We start from the raw sequence: 15,949 nt of genomic DNA, 5'->3' as shown, positions 1-15,949 counted from the left end.
TGGGGGGAAGGCAGGGTACAACTTGACTTCCAGGGCTTGGAGCCAAGCGGGGAGAGAGGCAATGGCTGCGCTGATGTTTGTTCACCCCACTGGTTTTTCCTGGGCCTGGAGGTCCTCTCCTTGACACTGGGTATGGAGTGACCATCGCACCCCAACCCGTCTTCCTCTGGGTGAGGGACAGGTGGTCCGACAGCCGTGAGAGGCAGATGTTGCATCTGCAACTTCTTTAGGTTTCCACATCTCCTGTTTTCAGCTCACTGGTTCCCTCTGTGTGAGGAACACACCGTGCCTCTGTCTGCCGAGACCTCCCAGGTGGTGGCTGTGAACCCGCCACCAGCTCTCCCGCAGCCCTGACAGCGCCAGCTTTTGGCGTCTTAGGGTCAGCGCTGTCACCACTCATCCGATTCCTGTTTGCACAAGTCCAGCTGACAGCTCTCTGCTGTGCCTCCTCATGTTCTCTTTGCTGTTGTGGGTCCGTGTCTTCTGTCTCCTCTGCCACTTTGATGGGCAGTTGGGCAGGAGTGGAGACAAGGCATGTGTCAATGCATCCTGCCTGTGTACATTTCCATAAAACCAGGGCACTTGAAGCCACTCGACGTCTCTGATCTGCCCTCAGCCCACATCTGTAATAGTTCCATTGTCTCTCATGGCCCATCGCATCTCCTCTAACTATAGAGTTGAGCGGGGGAGGCACAGAGTATGGTGCGCGAACTGCCTAGCAAGAGCCCCACGTTCCTTTTTAAAAAAATATTGATTTATTTGAAAGATAGGAGAGAAGGAGAGGGAGACGGAGAGGGAGAGGGAGAGAGAGAATCAGAGAGAGATCTTCTATCCACTTGTTCATTACCCAAATGGCCACACTAGCCACTGGGGCTGGAGCAGGCTGAAGTCAGGAGCTAGGAACCCCATATGATCTCCTATGAGGGTGGCAGGGGTCCACGCACTTGGCCATCATCCACTGCTTTCTTAGGTGTGTTAGCAGGTAGCTGGATAGGAAGTGGAGCAGCAGAGACACGAATCCATACCCATGTGGTGTCACAGATGGCAGCTCAACCCACTGTACCATGACACTGGCCCTGAAGTCCCACTTTCAACATAGAATCAGGGGTGAGAGTGGGGAGCAGCCCCTGTTGGTTTCCGGAGTATGAGAAGCTACTCCTGGATCTAAGAGACTCTGAATATGCCAGGCCTCCATCAAGGAGTGAAACAGTTCCCTAAGCCGTGGCCCAAGGTCAAAATCATTCAGAAGAGAGAGGCTTCGCAAGAAACCAGGCGGAGTGCCTACCAGAAAGAGCAGCCCTTGCTCAGATTAACCCTTTGCCTCAAGAAGCTGTTCTGTGGGGCAGCCCTGAGTTGGAGCAGGTAAACCACTTCCTGTAATGCCAACATTTCATATGGGTGTCAGTTCGAGACTCAGCTGTTCCACTTCTGATCCAGCTACCTGCTGATGTGCCTGGGAAAAGCAGCGGAGGATGGCCCAAGTGCTTGGGCTCCTGACACCCATGTGTGAGACCTGGATGAAGTTCCTGGCTCCTGGCTTCAGCCTGGCCCAGCTCTGGCCATTGTGGTCATCTGGGGAGTGAACCAGCAGATGGAAGATTCTCTCTCTGTCTCTGTCTCTCTCTGTGTCTCTCTGTCTCTATTTCTCTCTGTAACTCTGACTTTCAAATAAATAAATCTTTTTTTTTTTCTTTAAAGAAGAGCTGCTCTGTGGTTGTATTGGAGGAAGAGCAGCACCAGGGGGTGGAGGGAGCTGAGAGCCCCACCCTTGCTGCCAAACAACCCCCAAACTAGTGGGAGGTGCTGCTAGAGAACCCCCACGCCTGGCTGCACTTGCCCAGTGAACAGAAAACCAAGCACTGACATCGATCGGGGCGATGGAAGAAAGTAGCAAAGCACAGAACAAGGAGTCGGGCAGCTCTTGCTTAATCCCTGGGCTCCAGAGGAGTCAGGGGTGAAGGTTCTTACAGATTGAAATTGGGGGGGATGGTGCTGTGGCATAATGGGTAAGGTCACTGCCTGTAGTGCCAGCATACTATATGGGCACTGGTTCAAGTCCTGGCTGCTCCACTTCTGGTCCAGCTCTCTGCTATGGCCTGGGAAAGCAGTAGAAGATGGCCCAAGTCCTTGGGGCCCTGCACCTGCATGGGAAACCTCGAAGAAGCTCCTGGCTCTGGATTGACACAGCTCTGGGCATTGTGGCCAATTGGGGAGTGAATCAGCGGATAGAAGACCTTTCTCTCTCTCTCTCTCTCTCTCTCTCTCTCTCTCTCTCTCTCTCTCTGCCTCTCTTCTCTCTGTGTAACTCTGACTTTCAACTAGATAAATAAATCTTAAAAAAAAAAAAAAGAAAGAAAAGAACCTGGGGCTGAGAGGTGCGTGATCAGCTCACGTCCAAGTCCCTGGCTGGCCAGCGGAGCTCGAGGTCTTGCTGTGACTGGTTGGTGACGCCGCGCTCTTTAGGTGTCTGGGGTGGGGTTAAGTGGCACTGGTCCTTACTTCTGTCCCAGACCCGGAATTCCCCCGCCTGGTCCTGGAGTTCCCCTGCGCTAACCCCTCGGGATAACCCTGGCCAAGAGGGTTTTATCTGCTGCAGAAGCAAATGACTCCTGGGGTCTGGTGGTTAGAACCTCATATGGCCAGCTGGGTCACTCCCTCAAGTCAGTGACAAGGGACAGGAAGGACACCGTGGGCTAAGGGAGACTGACAAGAGGTGGGTCCTGCCTTGGCATTACCGGGCTCTGGTCTGACCTTTAGGTGCTTCTATAAAAGGAAGAACCGTGGGCCCGGAGGGGTGCTGGGGGACTGGGGCGCTTTGGACAAGTCCTGCCTGTCTGTGCCTGAGGCTGAGAAAACAGCCATTCACAGGCTGTCTCCTGGGGTCCCCTTGGGGGCGACAGTGAGCAGGACTCCCAGTGCAGCCCTCTGGCTCCCTTGGCCGCCTGTCGGGGTGGGGCTGGAATCTTGGGCAGAGCCTGTGAGCAGGGTGTGGGAGGGCTCTGCTGGGAGTGGTACCAGCTGGGGGCCTGGATTCCCCCTGGGCACAGAATGCTTCATCCAAGGGCAGAAGTAGTGCCAGGGCAAGGGAACAGCACCCTGCCCCCACCTCCTCCCTCTCTGAACACAGACAAAGGCCCTGGAACGCGGCCCACGCTGGTCTCATCGTAGGTGACAATGGAATCCAGGCCACCCCAAATCAACACAGCCCTCGCAAGGCACAGCTGGCTGTTGGGACTCGTCTCCAGAATTGTGACAATGATGCAGCTGGGTAAATACTCTTCATTTGAACTCATTAATATTCATGTGTAAGCTACTTCCTCCCCAGAGAGGAGGCTCTTGTTTATTTGTTTAAGGGACGGAAAGACACAGAGACAGACAGAGCTCTCATCCACTGATTCACTCTCAAATGCACATAGCAGAACCCAGGTTGGGCCAGGGCTGAAACCTGGAGCTGGAAGCTCACACGGGTCTTCCGCATGAGTGGCAGGGACCCAGCTCTCTGAGCCATCACCACCACCTCCCAGGGTGGACGCTGCTGATTTAATATACCCGAGGCCCAGCTGCTGTAGTGTCTTCTCCAGTTGTATCTCTCATCAGGGACCTCCGCTGTGTCTTGCTGCCCTCACTGGCGCCCACCTCTTAGGAGGGAATCCTTACATCTGTGGGAGTTTGGGCACTGTCTCCCTTACACACAGATACAGCCTCTAACCACCTGCTCAGCCACATGCCCCCATTCAGGCCTTGGGCTCAGGGAAGACTGGCAAAGAGCTCATGGAGGTGACAGCAGGGACAGAATCCCAGAGGTGTGGCAACCGTGGCCCGTGACCTGCTGGTGAGTGTGCAATGGATGGTGCCAGTGGTGGTGTCGGGTAGGAAGTTGGAAATCAGCCTATGCATGGGACAGGGACTGATCATGGGAAGGGATGTAGCATCCTGGGAAGCACACCTTGGAACTGCCCAGTATTTTACACAACACAGTCCTGTCCATACCCTGGTGGTCCCAGCCTTTCCCCAAGAAAGGCGCCCTGGGGGAATCCTTGGTGCTATCCAGTATGCTAACACTGGGCAACAAAACCTTGCCTTAACTAACCCCTTCTCCAATTTTGATGACATGTGGTGTGACTGAAGAAATTCCAGGCCGGTCCCGTGGGGGTAGGGTGGGGTGAGGATGGAGACCTCAAGGAGAGCTCGCACCCAAATGCAAATTCCTGATCAATTTATTTTAGCTAGTCCACTGTTACTACATTTATTCCTTAGCTATTTTCACTGGAACTTTAATAAGCTCATAATGACCTTGAACTTAGTCATACAGCAGGAAAGGGAGGCACAGGCAGAAGTGGAGGGAGGGAAGGAACACAGGGTGGCCGGCAAAGGGGCACCTTGAACTCCTAACTCTAAGGGGACCTACTTATGAATGGCAAGAGGGACAGTGTTATGTGAAGCGAAGAGGCAGGGCTCCAGTCTGGCCACCACCAGGGTTCCTGATGTACGAAAACACCATGATGGTCCACTCTGTCTGGGTCCTACCTACTTCCCCCGGATGTTGTGCCTGGAAGAAGAAAACACGAATGTCTTGCTCTCCAGAGCAAGTCAGGGTGCCCTGAGCATTTGCTCTTGCTGCAAGGGCCTTGTGAGCAGCAAGGGCCAGGGAACAGGACCCCAAATATGGTGGTTAGTCAGCGCTGAAGGAGAGGACCAGCTGCCAAAGAAATAAATAAGCAGTCATGGTTCACATTCCCAAAGGACAGACTGTGCTTGGAAAATCTCAGCAAGGCTTTGTAATGACTCCGCTCTGGTGACATTTATGGATGTCACACGGCGGTTCTGGGGATGGCTGCTTGGTGCAGTGCTGAACCCGTTGTTTGGAAAGCCCGCATCCTCTGCGGGAGTCCCAACTCTGCCCCTCATTTTAGCTTCCTGCTAGTGTACATCCTAGGAAGCAGTGATGGTGGCTCAAGTACTTGGGTCTCTGCCATCCACAAGGAGGACCCGGATGGAGTCTCTGACTCCTGGCTTTGACCTGCTCCAATCTAGCTGTTGTGGACATTTGGGCAGTGAAACAACAGATGGGAGAGTTCTCTGTCTCTGTCTGTCTGTCTGTCTCTCTCTCTGTTTCTATCTGTCTGTCTGTCTCTCTTTCTCACCCTCTGTTTCTTTCTCTTCACTCTCTCAAATAAAGATACCAAGAGGCAGTTCTGGCTTTGAGGCTGGGCATCTTTCTGTAGTGTTCAAATGCCAAGTCTGTGCCACTTCCAGGATCGTGCCACAGCTCACTGTCTCGCCAGCCGGGCTCACCCTGCCAAGGCATGGCTCTGTGGCTCCCCGAGTCCTCACTCACAGACCTGCTGGGTGTCTCTGTGCAGATTCTCCCTGCAGCATCTCCAGTCCCGCTGACGTCCTCGGCCCACGCTCTCCCGGCCGCCTGCTCTGGTCATGCCACCGGCTGCTTAAGCATCTTCCTGCTTCTCCAGTTTCTTCTCCTCAGCTCAGTCAGTCCTGCGCACCATTGCCAGAATAACTTTAAAACATCTGTATTGGTCTGTTTTCTGTCGCCAGCAACACAATACCACGGCCGGAATGAGGGATGAAGGGAAGAGTTTTGGCTCAGAGTTTGGGAGGTCTGGAGTTGAGAGGCCGTACCTGGTGGTGGCTTCTTGCTGGCAGCATCTCAAGGTAGCACAGGGCACCTCGTGGCAAGAGACAGGCAGCTCGTGCATACGTGTGTGTGTGTGTGTGTGTGTGTGAGAGAGAGAGAGAGAGAGAGGGAGGGAGGCTCCCTCTTACAAAGCCACCAGGATTCAGACATGGGGACCCCACCCTAATGATGTCATCTAACCCTACATACCTCCCAAAGATCAAGCTGCCACGCTCTTGATGCCTCATAACAAGAATTCAATGCCTTGGGGAACACACTCAAGCCATAGCTGAACCCTAGCATCATCCAAGCATCCGCGTTGTCTACAAGATATTCAGCTTGAGATCCAAGACCCAGCATGATGGTGGGCACTTCTTCATCCTCGAGGCCAGCACGGTTCTCACACACATTGGGAGAGTGGACTCCTGGAGGAAGAGCGGAATCGGAAAGGTTGCCACTGGGTGGGTGTCTAGAAGAGACACACATCCAGGGCGGCATGAACGGTGATTTTCACGGTTCAGAAACACGCAGGCCCTATGGGGACAGATGACAACATGCTCCCTTCCTTAGACTTGTAAGCCACATGACAGTTTTGTGGCTGAATGGCGTCCTACAGGTGGTCTGGTGTGTTATTAACTGTTGTAGATGAGGAGGTGGAAGAGGAAGTGGGGGAGAAAGCCAGGGTGGTGATTTCAAGGGGGAAGCTGGATGAGAGGACTCTGTCCCCTGCAACCCACGCTTATACACGCGTGTCCAACACACACACGTGCAGCATGGAGTCAAGCACACACACGCACATAGACACTTGCACTCTCCAGTTCATACATGTTCTAGACTTCCAGAGCACTCATTTTACCATCAGATGCCATTCTTTGGTCTCAAATTCCCTCATTTGGGTATTGCCCATTCCTCTAAGAAGTACAGCAGATGCTGGGGAGTAGTGTAATGGTCCTATCTAGGGTCCTTCTCTGGGGCGCATCCCTCTGTTCTCTCCTTCTCCCTTGCATGTTTTCTTGCTGTCCAACATCCTTAGCACTTTGAGGTGATCCAAGGGCCGTCCAGCCGTTGAGTGCCCAGCGTCAGTCATCACTTCTAGAGATGCCTATCCAGACGCAAAGCTGTCATTGCAACAGGCCCCCTTCTCCTTGGCTTCACTTTCTGTGGTGTCAGTTACCCACATCATCAACCATGAGGCGAAAATGTCAAATGGAAGGTTCTAGAAATATAAGTTTTAAATCCCGCATTGTTGTGAGCAGTGGGATGGTCCTGCTCCGTCTTGCCTGGGATGTGACTCGTCCCATCGTGCAGCACGTCCACACTGCGCAGGCTACCTGCCTGCTGGATACTTGGTGGCCATCTTTGACCACCAGAGCTACTGTCATGGTTTTGCAGGGCTGGCATTCAAGTATCCCTCAGTTCACTCAACAACGTCCCCAGAGCTCAAGGATGGTGATGCAAAGGAGGCACCAGGGCCTAAAACAGATTGATTCTGCTGCTGGCTGGCAGTGGTGGAGGGCTTCTAGGCAGATGCTAGTATCTGTAAGGGTTGTAAGCCACCCATGGTTTCAGGCATCTGTGGGGGGTCTTGGAACACATCCTCCATGGGTAAAGGGGGGAGCTGCTGCCATTGTTTTTAAGAGACTCTATTATTAGATTGGATTGAACACTTTCTCCACACCATTGTGGGCACTCTTATTTCACTGTGTTTGGGGATTAACCATATTGCAGAGAGACACAAAGATGTGAGAAATACATTGAAATAAAAAAGGACTGTAGAAACAGATTTTACACCATAAAAGGGTAAATTATTAGGTGTTAGAAAAATATAAATGCTGCAAACAATGTGTTTTATATACTGCTTCCAAGAATAAAAATATGCCGAGTGTGGGGGAAGAAAGGTGTTGGTTAATCCGCTTTCTGGTTGGACCCTCCCTTTGGCTCTTACCACTGCTGTGTTGTTTTACAGGGCAGTAACCCAGCCACCAAAAGGAAGAGAATCCTGGCAGAGGCCTTGGAGGACATACGACTTGGGGACTAATTATTGCCTTGTTAAACAGTGAGATAGGGTTATTGTAAATTTGGGGGTATGGTAGTTAAAATGTACTTCAACAGACACATTGCTACTCACTCATATGGGGATCTCATAAAGCCGATCTCATAGAAGTGGAGAGAAGAGAGGAGGTTGCTAGACTGGAGAGAGGAGAGGGGAGGGAAAGATGCAGAGTGGCTGGGCCAAGGGTACAAAGTGACAGACAGGAGGATGTTCTGGGGCTCTGGTGCACAGTAGGGTGCCTATAGTTTGTTTCAAAACAGCCAGAAGAGAGGTGTTCGAATGGTCTCCCCACAAAGAAATGATAGGTGCCAATCATCCTGATTTTTTTTTTTGACAGGCAGAGTTAGACAGTGAGAGAGAGAGACAGAGAGAAAGGTCTTCCTTCCGTTGGTTCACCCCTCAAATGGCTGCTATGGCCGGCGCTGTGCTGATCTGAAGCCAGGAGCCAGGTGTTTCCTCCTGGTCTCCCATGCGGGTGCAGGGCCCAAGCACTTGGGCCATCCTCCACTGCACTCCCGGGTCACAGCAGAGAGCTGGACTGGAAGAGGACAACTGGGACAGAATCCGACGCCCCGACCAGGGACTAGAACCGGGGTGCCGGCGCCGCAGGCGGAGGATTAGCCTAGTGAGCTGCGGTGCCAGCCAGTCATCCTGTTTTAATCATCACACAATGGATCTTTGTATGAAAACATCACATCAAATCCCATAAATACAGACAATTCATGTGCCAGTTGGAAAATGCAATAAAAATGTGTAAAAAAAAAAGCTTCTAGAAACCAAGAATTTCCCCAATCCAGGAAAAATGGTTTACAGAAATGCAGTCCTCACTGCGGAGACAGATTATGAAATGAAAACAGAAATGGAACGACGTGATGACGTGAAATGGGAAACAGGTTGGCCGTGACTCTGCCGGTCGGGTTTTGGAAACTCCTTTCAAATAGCCACCTACCAGATAGTGTTACCAAGTGGCCTGAGTGTAGGCGCTCTCAGGCCACCGTAACCCTGAATTGCTTAAAACATTAGACATCTATTATTTCATAGCTTTGGAAGCTGAGGCCCCAAACAAGACACAAGCAATGCTCTGCTCATTTTGAAGTCTCCAGAGGAGGATGCTCTTCTGCCTTCTCCAGCCCCTGGGGGTTGCTGCAGTCCCTGGCATCCCTTGGCTTGCGGCCACTTCCTTCCAAGCCCCTCTACCACATGGTATTCTCACTGGGTCTGCACTGTCTGGGTCTCCATTTCCCTCTTCCTGCAAGGGCATCGGTGATCCAGCTGGGTATACTTCAGGCTGTTCTCTGATATTAACGTGATCACAGCTGTAAAGACCCTGTTTCCAAATAAGGCCACATTCACAGGTACTGGGGATGAGGACCTCAACACCTCAGTCCCAGTCTACTATATCACCATAAGCAGAATCGTGCTACAGATTCCATGTTATTTATGCAAATAGTATTAATAACAGTCACACACACAAAACTCCCCGGAGTAAGATCAGCTTTTGACTTACCTATGTGAAGAGCCCACCTCCCAGGGAAATTAACAAAACCTGTTAAAAAACAACAATATATAAGGCTTCTGGAAATGATCCCAAGGAATAAACAGTAAAGGAAGACATTTCTGTTCAAGAAAGTTTACGGGTTTGGTAAGAGAGATGAGTTGCAACTTCCCCATTCCTAGCTCAGCAGGGTGGGAATTCTGCTGCAGACAACTGCAGCCAACAACACAGGGTTCCCCTTCCCCTGATACAGGTAGAAGACAGTGTTTCATTCTGTCTCCAGGCACCTGTTGCTGAGATTAGATCCTAGGTGAGTCTGGTTGAGAAGCAGGGGTCCCCTTTTGCCACCTAAACCCCACCTGTAGAATGGAGGTTCTGTCTTGGGTGCAGCGTGCTCAGAGGATTATAGCCCTGGTCACTCTTGTCCCAACTCTTGGGGAAATGGTTTCACACCAGAATATGCAAGTTAGGTTACCCCAACACTCTTCCTGGAGTGAAGATATCACTCAGATAGAAATTTGTCATTGTCTCTACCTCCAGCTCTGGAGCCCTGGCTCAGATAGTTTGCTGGGAATTAAAAAAAAAAAAGTTTCTAATCTCTTCCTGAGGGAACTGACTTCATTTTCAACTGAGCTTGGAGACAGACACAGCTTAATGTTCTCAGAAACAGTGAAGGTTGTGATAAAAAGCAATTAGAAGGAGATTCAAGAAACGAGCTCAACTGTAGACCTGCTGGTTTGCTGAATCCAGAATAAATCACCTGGGAGAAACTCTCCTGGAGTCAGAGCAAATATCAAGAAGGGGTCTGAGGAACTCGAAGAAGCCACAGTTTGATTGGATTAGTTTGTAGAGTAAGTCACTCCTTAGGACATTGCTGAAAGCAACAGAGCATTTGGCTACCAGTCAGGGGAGTTACAGAGTGAGGTGTGGTTGGGAAGTGGCAGAGAGCCCCAGCAAAACCATTGTCATCTTGACATAGCTATGGGCATACCCAAAGCACAGTCATATATCCTAGGCTTAATACTATGGGAAGGGAGATGGACTTTGTGAAAATAATCTAGCCAGTCACTACACAAATAAATCAATCCTCAGGGTTATTATGTTATATGAATGTCTAGTTTCTGGTAAGAATTATAAAGTATGTGAACAAACAGGAAAGTATGATCCACAGATCTGATAAAAATTCAAGACACCACCAACCAGAGTGAACCAGTGGATGGAAGACCTCTTTCTCTGGCTCTACTTCTCTCTGTACTCTGTCTTTCAAATAAATAAAATAAATAAAAAACAGAGAAAATATCCACTTATTGTAAAAATAAAGCTGTATAGTTCTTCATAAATTCCGACGGACTTCTAAGGGTACAGTTTAAAAACTTGCCATGGGGCCGGCGCCGCGGCTCACTAGGCTAATCCTCCGCCTTGCGGAGCTGGCACACCGGGTTCTAGTCCCGGTCGGGGCACCGGATTCTGTCCCGGTTGCCCCTCTTCCAGGCCAGCTCTCTGCTGTGGCCAGGGAGTACAGTGGAGGATGGCCCAAGTGCTTGGGCCCTGCACCCCATGGGAGACCAGGAGAAGCACCTGGCTCCTGCCATCAGATCAGCGTGGTGCGCCGGCCGCAGCGCGCCAGCCGCGGAGGCCATTGGAGGGTGAACCAACGGCAAAAGGAAGACCTTTCTCTCTGTCTCTCTCTCTCTCACTGTCCACTCTGCCTGTCAAAAAGGATTAGCCTAGTGAGCCACGGTGCCGGCCTAAAAATGCCATCTTAAGTGTTAAAGTGATCATATTAAGTGTTAAAGTGATCATATAGATAGGATTCAGTGTTAAGGGGATCATATAAATATGATCAAGTGTCTGGCAATAATAATAGATAGAATTAAAAAGGAGAGAATGTTCCAACATGGGAAGCAATCCACACAACATATTCATAGAATGACAATCACTTTAAATAGCACTCCGACCTCAGAATCAGCCCTTAATGTAACTGGTCTGACTGAAAAGCCCATGAGAGTATTTTAGGCATGGAAAGCCAAGACAATGTGGCAAAAAATGTCTTACATGAAGGATCTTTATGAGTGAGACCCTGGAAGAAAGAAGTGGCCATCAAAGAAGGATGTACTTTTCTCTGAAGGGAAGAGAGAACTTCTACTTTGCTTATGGCCTTGTCTAAATACTGACAGCGACTGTGGATTCAAAAGGCTTCCATAGCCTTGGCAACGCATGTCAAGAGCCTCAGGTGATCACTGACATCATACGTAAGAGTGTTAATTGTTAAATTAACAACAGGAGTCACTGTGCACTAACTTCCCATGTAGGACCTCTGTCCTCAATGAGTTATATTATGAGGATTAACTGTAAAACTTGTTCTCAGTGTGTGTGTGTGTGTGTGCAAATTGTTGAAATCTTAGTATAGAGTTGGTCTTCAGTATATATAAAAAAGAGGAGTAGAAGACAAAAAGGTTATGAGACATATGAAAAATAAGATGCAAAATGACAAACATTAGTTAAATTAAATGTGAATGGATTAGGTAACAAAATCAAAAGACAAATATTGTCAGTCTAGATAAGAAAAAATGATCCAACTACAGCCAGGTGTCAGTTTAACAATGGGAACATAGTCTGAGAAAGGTGATTTTGTTGGGTGAATATCATTGGGTGCACTTCCCCAACCAGGACAGCTGACACATCACTAGGCAATGCTCCAATTTTGATCTCTCATTGACAAAACCATAAGTATGTGGCACATAGCTGTAGCCATGTATACTGTCAACAGGAGACACATTTTTTTAAGGTTTATTTATTTATTTGAAGGCAGAGTTACAGAGAGCTGGGGGTGGGGGGGGGAGAGAGAGAGAGAGAGAGAGAGAGAGAGAGAGGTCTTCTACCCGCTGGTTCACTCCCCAGTTGGCTGCAATGGCTGGAGCTGCACTGATCCAAAGCCAGGAGCCAGGAGCTTCTTCTGGATCTCCCACACGGGTGCAGGAGCCCAACCACTTGGGCTGTCTTCCACTGCTTTCCCAGGCCATAGCAGGGAGCTGGATCAGAAGTGGAGCAACTGGGACTCAAACCAGCGCCCACATGGGATGCCGGCACTACAGGCAGAGGCTTTACCTGCTACACCACAGTGCCATCCCCAGAGACATACCTTAGATTCAAAGATACAAAGAGGCTGAAAGAAAAATGATAGAAAAAAGACATAACTTGAGAACAACAGCAACATGAAAGCTGGAATGGCTATACCGATATTAGACAAAACAGACTTTAAAACAAGAACGGTGGGGTGGGCATTTGGCCTAGCAGTTAGGAACTTAGCTAAGATGTCCACATCCAGCATCAGAGTACCTGGATTTGATTACCGATCTGGCTTCTGATTCCTTCTTGCTGCTGATGCTGACCCTGAGAGGCAGCAGGTTGATGGTTCAAATACTTGGGCTCCTGCCACCCATGTGAGAGACCTGGATTGAATTCTGGCTCTGGGCTTCAGCCCTGGCTCACGCCAACCATGGCAGGTGTCATTTGAGGTGTCAACCAGATAATGGGAGCTCTCTCACTCTTTCTCTCTCTCTCTCTCTCTGTAAAACAAAAGTAGATAGGGTACGAAAATGCATGAAGTGAAAAGGGACAGAAAAATAAAGGGAGAAATAGCTAAGTCAAGAATAATAGTTGTAAACTTCAATGCCCCACCTCAAATAATGGAGATATATATATATATATATATAGCCTCTCACACAGGACTAGACCCTCTTGCTGGCATCCTGGGTTCAAACTAACAGGAAATAGAGCCTATAGGACCAGCAGTGGGGACTTTAAGCCACACTTGGTTCCACAAGTACAGAACCCTTTCATTAGGGTTTCCCAGGGGACAGCAAGGCTCTTATGGCTATTGATGGTGTTGCTTCTAAGGAAAAACACATTCAAAGATCCTTTGCTGAATTAAAATCAGTCTCTTGAGATCATTTGTATGCAGTAGCACAGCCAGGGCCCATGCAAAAGACCCCACCGAGTCAACTAGCAATATGGTCAGTCCCCAGTTAGAATGCCTTGACTACTGATGGTTCAACCTCACAGGTTTTTCAATTCTGCTTTTCAAATAAATTAGTAAATCTTTTTAAAAACCATGGTACAAATTTACTATAGGCTGATAGAGTATGAAGATTGATTTCATCCCTTTTCACATTTTAAAACATGGATAGAAGCTGTTGAATTGCACACGTGACTCGCATATGTGGCTTGCCTTGCTCCGGTTGGACAGCAGCTCCTTCTCTGGACCAGAGACTGGCAAACTCCACCCCATAAGCCAAATAGAACTGATCGTTGCATTTTGTAAATAAAGTTTGGGGACACAGCTACACCCATCTGTTTGTAGATCATCTCCGGCTTCTTGTGAGCTATCGACAACACAGTTGAGTACTTGTAGTGGAGACTGTGTGACCTACCAAGCCTAAGACATGTGCAACCTGGCCCGTTATTGAAAAGGTTGCCTAAATTTTCACTAGAGGCTTCAGATCCTGCTTTCTGGGTCGATCAGCTGTATGGCACGGGCAGACTTCTGGATCCGTGCTGGCCTCCATTCCTCATGTATGTAGTGATACAGGAGACCTTTCCCCAGAGGGCATTGTGAGGATCAAGTGAAACACTCCCGTCAACCATGGGTCAATATTGAATAAATGCATGGTCCTCATCGTCATTAATTCAGATGACATCCCTGAGGTGCAGAGAAGTGTGCCGCCCACTAGTAGGAAAAAGACTGAAGGGCCAAGGCCATGGATTCTAACTCATATTTTGTTGTTATTTCATCCCAAGGCCCTTTAAAAGTTAGATATTCAATTGAAAGGCAGAGGGAGACAGACACAGGCACACCACGCCCTCACCCATGCACAGACCTCCCATCCATGGGTCACTCCTCAATGCTTGCAACCCCCAGGGCTGGTCCAGGCTGAAGCTAGGAGCAGGAAATTCAACCCAAGTCTTCCATGTGGGTGGCAGAGCCACCACCTGCTGCCACTCAGGGTCTGCATCTGCTGGAGTGGGCAGCCGAGCGAGGACTTGAACCCTGCCACTCCCATGTGGGATGTGGGCATCCCAAGCAGGATCTTAACCACTGTGCCCATCCTTCAAGGATTTCCACAGAAAAACGATGCCCTTAAAAGAAAAGATGGTCAGACACACGGAAGGTAATTCACAGCTCGTCACCCTTCTCTTTTCCAGATATGGCCTTGGAATCATCCTCAAAACAGCTCTCCAGGCAGGGACCCCAACTGGACCTGGTGTAGCACTGAAACCTCTTTGTCATCTCGGGTCCAAAGACATGGATTCTGAGGTCATTCAGATAGACAAATTCTGTTATAAATAGCTCTCAGCGTATCAAACAAAAAATAATATTTGGGGGTCCCTAAGAGTTGTAGAAATTTAGTTGTAGGGATTTAAAAAAAATTCCTGGGCATATAATGCAAATCTTTTGCATTTACAAAAGTCATACCACAGCCATATAAGGTGAGCAGAGCAGAAGCTGTTATTCCATATCCATAAATGGCGAAAGGGAAGGGCAGGGGGTTGATGGCTGCCCCCGTCAGAAGGCTGCTAAGTGGCTGAACACAGGCCCCGGTGTGTGGGCCCAACGCTCTTGTGTCAGTGACCACGTTCAAACAGAGCCAGAGTCGCCCTCAGAAATGCTGCAGAGACTTGATGGAGCAGTCTGGGTGCTAGAAGAGTCTTCAGTTCCAAAAAGGTTGACTCTCATCCGTTTGTCTTGACACAACGTGGTCTTCCTGCCTACCTGCTTTCTCCTCCCAAACCGAGAGATCCAGGTTCTGGGGCTTGGTTAGCTATTGCAACAGAGCAAACCACCCTGAAACTCAGAGACATGCAAAACCCACAGCCGCTTAGTATCAGTCCCAAGTGTGTGGGCTGCTGCAGGGTGTTTCTTTGGCTCCACGTGGCGTCACCCAGGGCTGTTGTCATCTGGAATCTCCATCAGGCCTGAGGGTCCCGGGTCGTCCACCTGTGTGGGAGAGTGAAGGGTTCCAGCGCTTTCCAGGTGGTCTCTCTAAGCCGTATGGGCTTTTCACAGTGCCGGCTGGGTCCCAAGAGGGAGTGTTCGCAGGAGGGGAAAGCCCAATTCCAGGAGAAAGCCATCCAGCGCTTCTGGCACATTCTGTTGGACAAAGCCAGTCGCAGGTGATCTCTATTTCAAGAGGAGGGAAAATCAAGTTCGGTGTTCCGTGGGAAAAGTAACAGAATTTGCAGAATGTTTGGGTACAGAGAGAAAAACAACAGGGTGAACACAATGGCTCTGCCTTGGCACAGGAGAGCCCAGGGAAGTGGGCACCATGGCATAGGGGGTGACTCATCTTTTACACAAAGCACCTGCCGCATCTGTGGGCAAGACGCTCTGGGGGCAGCACATTGGTCAGAGACCATTGCTTCCTGCTTGGTAGGGGAGGGAGGGAGGGAGCCAGGACAGGTGAATTCCCACCGGGCTGGGTATCGCCAGGGGACGATGGCATTTCTGCCCTTTTACCTACTGGTATTTCCTGGTAGGCTGATAGACCCCAGTCTCGCCGGGTCAGCCCGGAGAAGCAGTCACAACAACAGCTGTGTCCAAGGAACACTCTGGTTACACGCTGAACACCCGGAGAGGGAGGAGCCCAGGAGAGGAGTCGCAGTCCCTGGAAAAGCCACTGCTCTCCGCAGCAAGGTGGAAGGGACCAGGCCGTGCCTTTTGTCACCACTGAAACCAAGCAGCTTTGGGTTCAGTAACGGAACACGC

The sequence above is a fragment of the Lepus europaeus genome, chromosome 12, assembly GCF_033115175.1.
Source record: "Lepus europaeus isolate LE1 chromosome 12, mLepTim1.pri, whole genome shotgun sequence".
Lineage (NCBI taxonomy): Eukaryota > Metazoa > Chordata > Mammalia > Lagomorpha > Leporidae > Lepus > Lepus europaeus.
Note: the sequence above shows the minus strand (reverse complement) of the source record.